The sequence below is a fragment of the Rattus norvegicus genome, chromosome 1 (genome assembly GCF_036323735.1).
Source record: "Rattus norvegicus strain BN/NHsdMcwi chromosome 1, GRCr8, whole genome shotgun sequence".
Lineage (NCBI taxonomy): Eukaryota > Metazoa > Chordata > Mammalia > Rodentia > Muridae > Rattus > Rattus norvegicus.
Genome location: NC_086019.1, coordinates 142,277,839 through 142,287,601, shown reverse-complemented (window position 1 = coordinate 142,287,601; position 9,763 = coordinate 142,277,839). Strand labels below are relative to the sequence as shown.

The following is a 9,763-nucleotide window of genomic DNA, read 5'->3' as shown; positions in this document are numbered from 1 at the left end:
TTCTTCCAGAAGCTTTTAATTTTAATAAATCTAATTTAGAAAATCTTTCTCTTATAGTTATTGCTTTCTGCGCTTTCAGCATGAACCTAAATCAAGACTGTGATCTCTTGTATTTCTTCTGAAAGCTTTTAAATATTGAAATGTTTTCTAAATATATTTGGTTGGTTTCATTATATTCCTTTGTATTTATTTTGGGGAGTTCTGAGGGTCACATATGTGCTATAGTGTTCCTGTGGAGGTCAAAGGCCAATTTGCAGGAGCTGCTTTGCCCCTCTATTATGTGATCCCAGGGATCAAACTCAGGTCCTCATACTCAGCAGCAGTCATCCTTATCTACTGAGCCATCTCACTGGCCCAGGCTTTATGATTCTGACAAATCCATTTAGGTCTGAGCCGTCTTGGACTACTTGTACACAGGATATGGGATAGAACTCACAGTGTGTTTTTTGTTGTGTGGGATTTCCAGTAGTCCCAAGAACTTCTTTTTTTAAACATTATATTGATTCTTTGTGAATTTCACATCATGCACCCCAATCTCATTCATCTCCCTGCTCCTCTATATCCACCTTGGGTGGACCTTGCAATCCACCCCAAAAGAAAACAGAAAATAAAAATAAAATACACAAAACAAACAAACAAACAAACAAACAAAAAACCAACACATCTTGTTGATTTCAAGCTGCAATGTGCCACAGCCTTTTGCCCAAACATCTCAACTTGCAAATGTCCATTGCTTTGAGTCATTGGTAGGCTTCAAGACCTCTGGCTTCTGCTACACTACCAATACTGGATACTGGATAGTCCCTACTGGGCCTCCTCTTAGACATCCTGTTGTTGCCCTGTGCCATGGAGATCCTGCAGCTTTGGATCTGTAGGGCCAGCCCCATCATGACTCTAGTAGCTTATCAGTGGGGTAGATGTAGGGTCAACTCAAAGTCCTGGATGTGGGTCTCAGTCATAGCTGGATTTTTCATCCCTGCTAGCCCTTCTATGCCGCAGACACCAGGGCCAACTCTCCTGCACTGAGCAGGCAAGGAGTGGGCCATCTCTCCTGAGCCCACATCCTTGGGTAGTCTCACCCAAGTCACCTGGGCCAGCTCTGCTGTGCTGTGCTGTGCTGTGCTGTGCTGTGCTGTGCTGTGCTGTGCTGTGCTGGGCTGTGCTGTGCTGTGCTGGGCTGGGCTGGGCTGGGCTGTCCAGGCAAGGTGCAGGCCGCTCTCCAGAGTGCTGCAGCCTGAGAGGGATGAGGTAACCTCCCCCACTCTCATGCCCAGGTGAGGAGTAGAGTCCCAAGAACTTGAAAATATGTCTTTTTACTCGTTGAAAACGTGGTTGGAAATCAGTTGACCTTGTTAATATGAGTCCTGTCCAATGGGATTTAATTCAAACAATAGAATGACAGAAGTCCATGACTACAATAGCGATTTCCTGTAGCTATTAACAAAATACATGTTTGCAAAGGACAAAGGTACAGTGTGGTGATAATTGCTTTGTTCATACCTTATTTTTGATATATTTATTTTTTTCTTTTGAAGTGTAACTTTTCCGTTTGTTGACTCTAATCTTAAAAATATGAATTCGCATTTTATTTTCATTTTTATTTCATGCATTAATTTTTCTGGGATCTTTTAAAAAAGAGCTTCGCTCTATAACCAGGCTGCCACAAGCTTGCATACTGGGCAGCCTCCCTAGTTTCTGTCTAGCCTTTTGAAGCCCGGAATTCTGCCTCCCAAGGGCTAGGATCACCCGTGTGTGCCACCATGCCTGGCTTCATTTTTATTTCACATATAAAAATTTTATTTTATACCTTACTGCTTTATGTGTGGGGGGATTTTGGCTGCATGGATGTCTATGCACCCTAAGTATGCCTGGGGTCCAGGGAAGCCAGAAGAAAGTGTTGGGTCCACTGAAACCAGAGTTAAGGATGGCAACCAAACTTGGGTCCTCTGGAAAAGCAGTCAATGCTCTTAAGTGCTAAGCCATCTCTCACTCTCGGTCCCATTGATTTTACTTCATTTTAAAGAAGATGTCAGTTTATAAGAGATTGGATAAGGGAGGGATTTGTGATAGTTTGGGAATCTCTGCTCTGCACAAGTCCCATATAATAATAATGTGCATTGCAATATAATGATGTTCCATGCCCAAATATTAATACTTTGGGGAAAACCTTGGTTTAAACGTAGGCCAGGTAGAAAGGGTACATGAGCCAGAGAAGTGGAAGACACCAGGAGAGCAAGGCCCTCTAAATCAACCTGACCAGAGCTCATATGAACTCACAGGGACTGGGGCAGCATGCACAGGGCCTGCATAGGTCTGCACCAGGTCCTGTGAATTTATGTTATGGCTTCCAGATTAGCGTCTTTATGGGATTCCGGAGTGTGACCCACAAGTAAGTGGGTCTCTGATTCTTGCACCTTCTCTTGAACCCTTTTCCTTCTGTTTGTTCATTTAATCCAATTCCAATGTTAGTTTTGTTTTATCTTACATTTTGTTTTACTATTATCACTTAAAAAACTGTTTATTTTTTGACAGACAGAAAGGGGGTGGATCTTCATGGGGGGGAAGATAGAGAGGAACTGGGAAGAATAGAGGGAAAACCATATTCAAGACATTTTATATGAAAAATATTTTCATTTTCTTTTTTTTTTTCAAGACAGCATTTCTATGTAGCCCTGACTGTCCTGGAACTCACACTGTAGACCAGGCTGGCTTTGAACTCAGAGAATCTCCTGCCTCTGCCTCCCAAGTGCTGGGATTAAAGGCGTGCATCACCACTGCCAGCTAAAATCTATTTTCAATAAAGGGCATGAGGGTGGGCGATAGGCCAGGTTTATCACAGGACTTCACGTGATTTTTTTTTCTTTTTTGTCATTGTGGTTCAAATCTAGGGCCTTGTGCATACTAGACAAGGCTCTATCGTTAGCTGCACTCTCAGACTCCTTAAGTCTTAACTATATCACATATATTATAAAACTATCCAAAGGGGAATGAATGTAGCGGGGGAGTGTTTTCCTAACCGATGAGGTCAGAGAGCCCTTTCTTCCTGAAGCATCTTGAGGGAGGGTGCTCCTTGGAGCACTTTTGGGGACTGCCGACTCAGACCGTCCTCTGTGAGGAGCAGTGTTACGGGGTAAGGCTCCAGCAGACCGTCCTCTAGTGCCTCCCACTGCAACCCCTCTCTTTCTCGGCAGCTCCCAGTCCTCAGCTCACAGCCTCCCCTCTCCAGCTGTCTGAGGGGGCACAGAACAAATGCCGCCTCTGTCTCAGACCTGCTGAAGATTCTCCTGCCCCATCCTCCTCTCACTCACCCTCCGGACTGCTCATCTGGGCCTTCAGATGGGTGGGTGTTCCTTAAGAGAGGACAGAACGTCGCTTGTGTTCCCGTGCCTGATGCAGTGCACACAGGCGGCTTAAACCGCCCTTTACTTCATACCTCAGTCTTGTCTCCATGTTTAGACTTCACCAGTGAGCCACGCGGCCGTGTGTGCTGGTTCATGAGTTATCTATGACATCCAATCTCGTGTCCACGTTTCCTAGGAGACCGTTCACTCTCCACATCCAATGACCTTGCTACGCACATCCTGGTAGGTACTTTGTTCCCACTCCAAGGCCTTTACATGGGCCATTCCTTCAACCTCCCAAGATCCTTGCCACTTCTTTCCCCTCTGCAACTCTCAGGTGAAAGGCCACCTCTAGGGAGATTTCCCAGTCATTCTCCATTCCATGGCCCTGACCTGCTTTCTGAGTCTTTATTGTATTAACTGTCCCCTGCCCCACTGTTATCTCATAGGTAAAGATCGTATCACCTAACACCCAGCCTCTGCCAGCACTGGATTCCTGGACTAAAGCAGCTCCTGAGACCAGACACAAGCTATTTAGTTAAATGAACAACTCAATTCAGTAATCACAGGTAAGAACATATTTTCACTCGGGATAGCATAGACACCTCTACACAGATCATCTGACTGTAGCTGTCTGTGTTCAGACTCCCAGGGCAGAAGAAGACTTGGAATGACTGGCCCTCTAACATAGGCTGATTCACCAAGGGCGTCCTTCAGCCGCCTGGCCAGATCCACGCAGCAGGACTGTGAAAAGGGTCCTTGTCGCTTTTGACTGTGTGGTCATTCATTGCAGTTGGCTCTCCTGCCACAGAATTTTATACTAAATAAAAAAAAAAATCCAACCCATGTTGAAATGCATACCCGGGCACAGGTGATGGGACAGGACGGAGGAGGGACAGAGGAATGAAGACAGCTCTTTGGGAAGTTCCTTGGGGAAATGGCAGATGACAGGAACCAAGTTCACTGCTCTGAACTTGGGCTTGGGTATCCTCTGCCACTTCCTTCCCAAACTGGCCACTGTTGAGCTTTCAGAGTATAGGGGAGGTGGGTGTGAGCAGACAGGAAGAAGTTACCAGGGGTCTCAGAGGATTCAGAGAATGGCTAAGGAGCCCAGAGAGACAGGGAAAGCGATTTCTGTACTAAGGTGTTCCAAAGGCCCGGAGTTCTTGAATTCCCTTTATTACTAAGACTTGATTCCTAAACACCCTATAAATATTCCCCATTTCCTGTCCGCAGGCTGCCATTCAATAAGGCCCCTCAGAATACCTCTGCCCTGTGAAACAAGCCCCAAGCCAATGGCCTGGCTTCTCTGGTAGTACCCATTGCATTTTTCTCCTAGTAGCCCACTGGTCGCTTGGTAGTGGAGCTGTTCCCTAAACAGCTTCAGTGAAGCACAGTCCTCAATCACCAATGTGTGCCTTCCTACCCAGCATCCAGGCTCTCGAGCTGCATCCTGTCTGCTGCCCCTGAAGTGCCCCTTCATTGCCCACCTGACTCAGTGTATTATGGGAAATCTATGGGACTTGTGAGATCCGGCCCAGGCCACGCTGCTCTGTAGCAGGCAAAGACTCAGAAGCTCTGTGTGATGGAACTGCGAAATCTGGGAGTGCTTCCCAGAAGAGGTGATGGTGGAGCCTAGTCTTAGAGGAGAAGTTAGTGTTAGTGAGGCAAAAGGTGAGGTGGTGTTTGGGTAAAGTGATTTGTTCAAGGAGCTTATGGGTCACAGGTGAGAGGGGATGCTGGTGGATGAGGCGTGGCAAGATAGAATTGAGCCTGGCATCTTGCAGCCCAAGGTCTTCATGCTTACCTGGGCTTTAATGAAGCGTAGAAGGATACAAGCTAATGGGCTACCACCAAGACACCTAAATAAAGCCAGGGCACACAAGGCCAGAGGACACAGCTAGTGTCAAGAAGAAATGACAGGGCTTCAGTCTGTCTCCGCCCATGTGACATTTGTACAACAGAATCCAAAAAGTGTCACACACATGTAATTCAGAAGACCGAGGTAGGAGGATTGCCATGAGTTTGGGGCTATTGTGGGCTATGCAATAAGCTCCCATCTGCCATAGACTACATACGAGATACTACCTCAACACTCTCACATGAGAAAGAAACTCCCAAGGAGAAAGCAGTTCCAAGCTTGTTCTTCACATGGAGTTTGATCAAAATGTTCATGGCCTCTAAGGTCTCAAAATCCTTGCTTAAGGAATGAACCACATGATTTGCCCAAATTAATGCCATGCCCTGCAGGGCCCATAGAGGAGTTCTTGCAAATTTATCCTGAACAGATGCTCCCAAACCCTGGCGACAAGGAATTTCCACGAGACAAAGGAGTCCTGCCAAGCAGAGCTGGTTTTCAAAGACCGGCAAACCCACAAGGAAACAACTCACTGTGAGGGGAGAGAAGACAGGACCACTAGGACGCCAACAAGTGGGGCGCTGGTTTACAAGAGCTACGAGCAAATACTCAGAACACTACAGAACCGGTTAGAACAGGCACCATGGAGGAAAGGATGGGGGGCTGGAAAGGGAACTACAGGGGCTGAATAATAATGCCCTGAGCTCATGTCCACTGAGAACTTGGGATGTGACCCTAATAGGGGATCTAAGGTCTTTGCAGACAGATGGAAAGACTCTGCAGGATGAAAGCAGAGAGTGCAATGCTGTGGCTGCAAACAAACAAACAAACAAACAAACACAAACAGCAACAACAACAAAACAAGTCTCCAGGAGCTCCGAAGGAGGAGGTGGAGCCTCCAGAGACAGCACAGCCTACCCATACTTTATTGTATGTCTCTCTCTCTCTCTCTCTCTCTCTCTCTCTCTCTCTCTCTCTCTCTGTGTGTGTGTGTGTGTGTGTACATGCGTGCAGATGCGCACATGTGTATGTGGATACGCATTCACGTATGATGCATGACAGTTTATGTCAGGAGCCGGCCACCTTGGTTTCTGAGACTGGACTTCTCATCAGTGAGCTAGGCTGGTTGGTCAGTGAGCCCCAAGTATTCACCTGTCTCTGCCTCCTCAGTCCTGGGACTGCAAGCAAGCATCATCATGACCAGTTTCTTTACACAGGTTTTGGGATTTGAACCCAGGTCCTATGCTTGCATTGCAAGCAGTTCACTGAATGATCTCCCCAGACCCTCATACTTTCTTGAGAGCATCTCATTGCCATAGCATGTGGTCCTCCTGCCTCAGCCTTCCCGGTACTGGCATAAGGCATGGTCCACTACATCCAGAAGTTCCTGAGGTTTCTAAGTCACTGACTTTGTGATCATTTGTTGATGCCATCCTAGGAAACTAAAGTGAATTTCTTGAGGTAAAAAATGTAATATTTACTATATTTTCAAAATTAGTTTATAGGTCAAGTGTTTCTCAATTAATCCTTTGTATCTTTCAATTTTCACAGCCTTGAAGGTTCGTAGGTAAGACTGAGCTATACTGGTTCTCCAGTATATCGGGGTGACATAAAGAAGCCAAGTTTTGTTCATGATCCTAGGCCAGACCACACCCAGATTGAGATGTGGGATAAGACAAGCCCATGACAAACTAAGGGTGGTGGGTGAGGTGAGTAAGTGGATTGGGTGTGCTGTCACAGGGTTCTGGGTCACCGACACCAAATCATGGGGTTCAGATTACTCTAGAGCCTCCTAGAGCTCAGAAGCTTTCCAAGCAGGTGTTTGGCCCTAAACACACCGACACCAATCTTCATCCACAGTGACATTCACCCCAGGCCCTGAGTGCGTTCTCCTCTGGGTCACAGCCTATCCTTGAGAACAAAGTAGGTGGACCCTTCCCAGAATACTCTTGACTCCTGAAGGAGTGCTGTCAATGCCTGCGGACTCTCTTTGAGGCCTGTATGGCATGAGGCTGGGGTCCTTTATGGTCTCCAATGGTTGGAAGATTGTAAACAACTTTTCTGTCTGATTCCCAGCCACAAGATGACAGCCTTTTCTGGGCTATAGGAGTCAGATAAGCAGGGAGTCAAGGAAAGGCTCACAAGAGGACACGTTCATTCCTCACAGCTTCCCAGGGAGCCACGAGGGTCAGGTCAGGAATGGTCCCAGGTAATGGCCCCACCCCAGACACATCTCATGGTGTTGGTATGCGTTTATTTCACAGAGACCCTCTGTCCTTCTATTTTCCTAAAGCACGCTGAAGCAACCCTGGGTGCCTGCGTCCCTGACTTTGAAGGCTGGTGAGAAATTCCGTCTCAGACGTTCCCCTCTGCTTCAGCACAAGAACGCTGAGAAATAGTCTCCGTTTGGGTGCCTGTAAAGCACTCATTGTCCAGGCCTATGATGTGATTCATGACGACAGCTGCTCCACACCCTCCCCACACGGTGGCAATTAAGGGTCGTTTGTCATAACTCCAAAGCCAAGGTCCAGTCCTTTCACTAAATCCCCATTTATCCCAACCCTCTTGTCAGAGAAGGAGTAAATCGAGATTCCTGAGGATGAGGATCGCTTGTCTAGAGCCACCGCGTGTTTATCCAATAATGCAGCAAAGCTTTCCCACTTTTTGGACCAGCGGTATTTCCGCTGGCACGCCCTACTGACTAGCATCCTCAGGCCACAGCTATCTCACACCCACCCCAGGTGGATCAAATCCACTGCTCTCCCCAAGGAGGTCACAGTCCCGCTGAGTGAATCAGATCTCTGTGAATGATATGGGAGTAGATGGTGATAGAGCTCCCTGTGGGCAGATCTGAGAGACCTCACCTTTTAGATACACCTTGGCAGCCCTTCCCTTCTCCCAGCCTCCTCTGCCTATCTCCTTAACTGCTGGAGCTAAATCCTTTCCTCATTAGACAGACCGTCTCTCTGTGCTAACTTTGGTTTGTCATAAACATTTCTCTTCCACAAAATGTAATTCCAAATCACTTACGAGTTACAAAACCTCCCCAGAACTTCTTTTCAAAACTACAGGTTGCCCATGCGTGCATCTAAAGACTGAGGTCTCCGTCCCCTTGTTCACGAACCTTCTAGACTTTCCATTTCTTACAGTCTAGCTCAGCAGCTCTGATTCTCTCCTTTGCTTTGGGTGACTTTCCAACAAACTCAAATCCCCTTTCTGAAGGGAGAAATAGGGAACAAAATCCCAGAGCAAGTAAGAGGCAGATCTGGACCCGAGGTTGGGTCTAGGACTGGGTGCAAAGGTTGATCTATGATCAAGTCCATGAGCTGGTCTATGGCAGGTCAGTGCCTAGGTCTATGGCTAGATGTAGGGTTGAGACCATGACGGAGTCTGTGGCTGACTCTATGGCTGGATTGGAGCTGGAATTAGATATTTTCTGTGACTGAATCCATGTTATAGAAATGGTTATGACTGTGTTCATGGCTTGGTTCAAGTCTAGGTCCATGGGTGGAACTGGAACTGAATCCAGGGATCACTCTGTTGCTAAGTCCAGGGTTGGTTTCTTACCTGTGTCCAGGGCCAGATCCAGAATGGGGCCCATAGCTAGATCCGTGCTGTATCTATGGCTGTGTGCCATGCCTGTGTTCTTGGGTTGGTTCAAAGAAGTTCTAGTCTGAATACAGCTGGCTCTATGGATAGGCTTATGGTTAGATCTATGGTCGATGGCTGGATGCCCTATCCCTGTGGCCATAGTAACCCTATCTGCCCTTCTAAACAAGTGGCCTCAGAGCCTTGGTCTGGCCCTTCTGCTGTTACTGCAGATGGGGTTGTGAGCAGAGCCAGATCTGTTCTGCAGTCCCTGTGACCTCCAACCAGCCTGGGCCATAATCTAAGATCTTAGCTTCCTACATATGAAATGATCAGATGAGGCTGAGATTTTGGCCTACAAGCTGTGTCTTATGGAGCCCTAAGTTTTTTGTGCACTTTTCCCAAGGCCTGGCATGGAAGGTCGAGCTTGCAAACTGAACATTACCCTCAGTTAAGTCTTCTCTAACTGGAACGAGCTAGCATGAATGAAGCCTTCACACAGGAAAACTGAAACAACTCAGGGGTTCCTCTTTACATTCTGTTAACACATGATTTTACAGCCACAAAGGGACTATTATTATACAGTTGGGGAAATGAAGATACTAAAAGAATATAATTGTCTGATCAATATATTTGAGCATTTTATTTGTGGCTTAATAAATTCCCAATGTCTGGAGGAAAAAAAGAGAAATCAAGATGCTTTCTTTTTTTAATTTTTATTAGACATACTTATTTACTTACATTTCAAACGTTATTCCCCTTCCCGGTTTCCTGTCCATAAGCCCCCAGTCCCTCCCCTCCTCCTCCCCCTCCCCCATACAGGTGTTCCCCCTATACATCTCTCTTACTGCCCCCCCATATTCCCCTGCACTGGGGGTCCAACCCAGACAGGACCAAGGGCTTCCCCTTCCACTGCTGCCCCAACAAGGCTATTCTCTGCTACATATGCAGTTGGAGCCCTGGGTCAGTCCATGTA

The 9,763-nt window shown here is 46.9% G+C and overlaps 1 long non-coding RNA gene across 2 annotated transcripts; it reads left to right on the top strand.

The window, feature by feature from the left end:
• Positions 1-3,590: 3,590 nt before the first annotated feature.
• Positions 3,591-9,478, top strand: LOC102547609 (uncharacterized). 2 transcript variants are annotated; one of them, XR_001836383.3, is made up of 6 exons: positions 3,591-3,678; positions 3,791-3,910; positions 5,630-5,827; positions 6,751-6,908; positions 7,276-7,391; positions 7,493-9,478. It is a non-coding gene; the product is annotated as an uncharacterized LOC102547609 (long non-coding RNA). The 2 variants fall into 2 exon arrangements; XR_005495553.2 differs by lacking the exon at positions 5,630-5,827.
• The last annotated feature ends 285 nt before the right edge of the window (positions 9,479-9,763 follow it).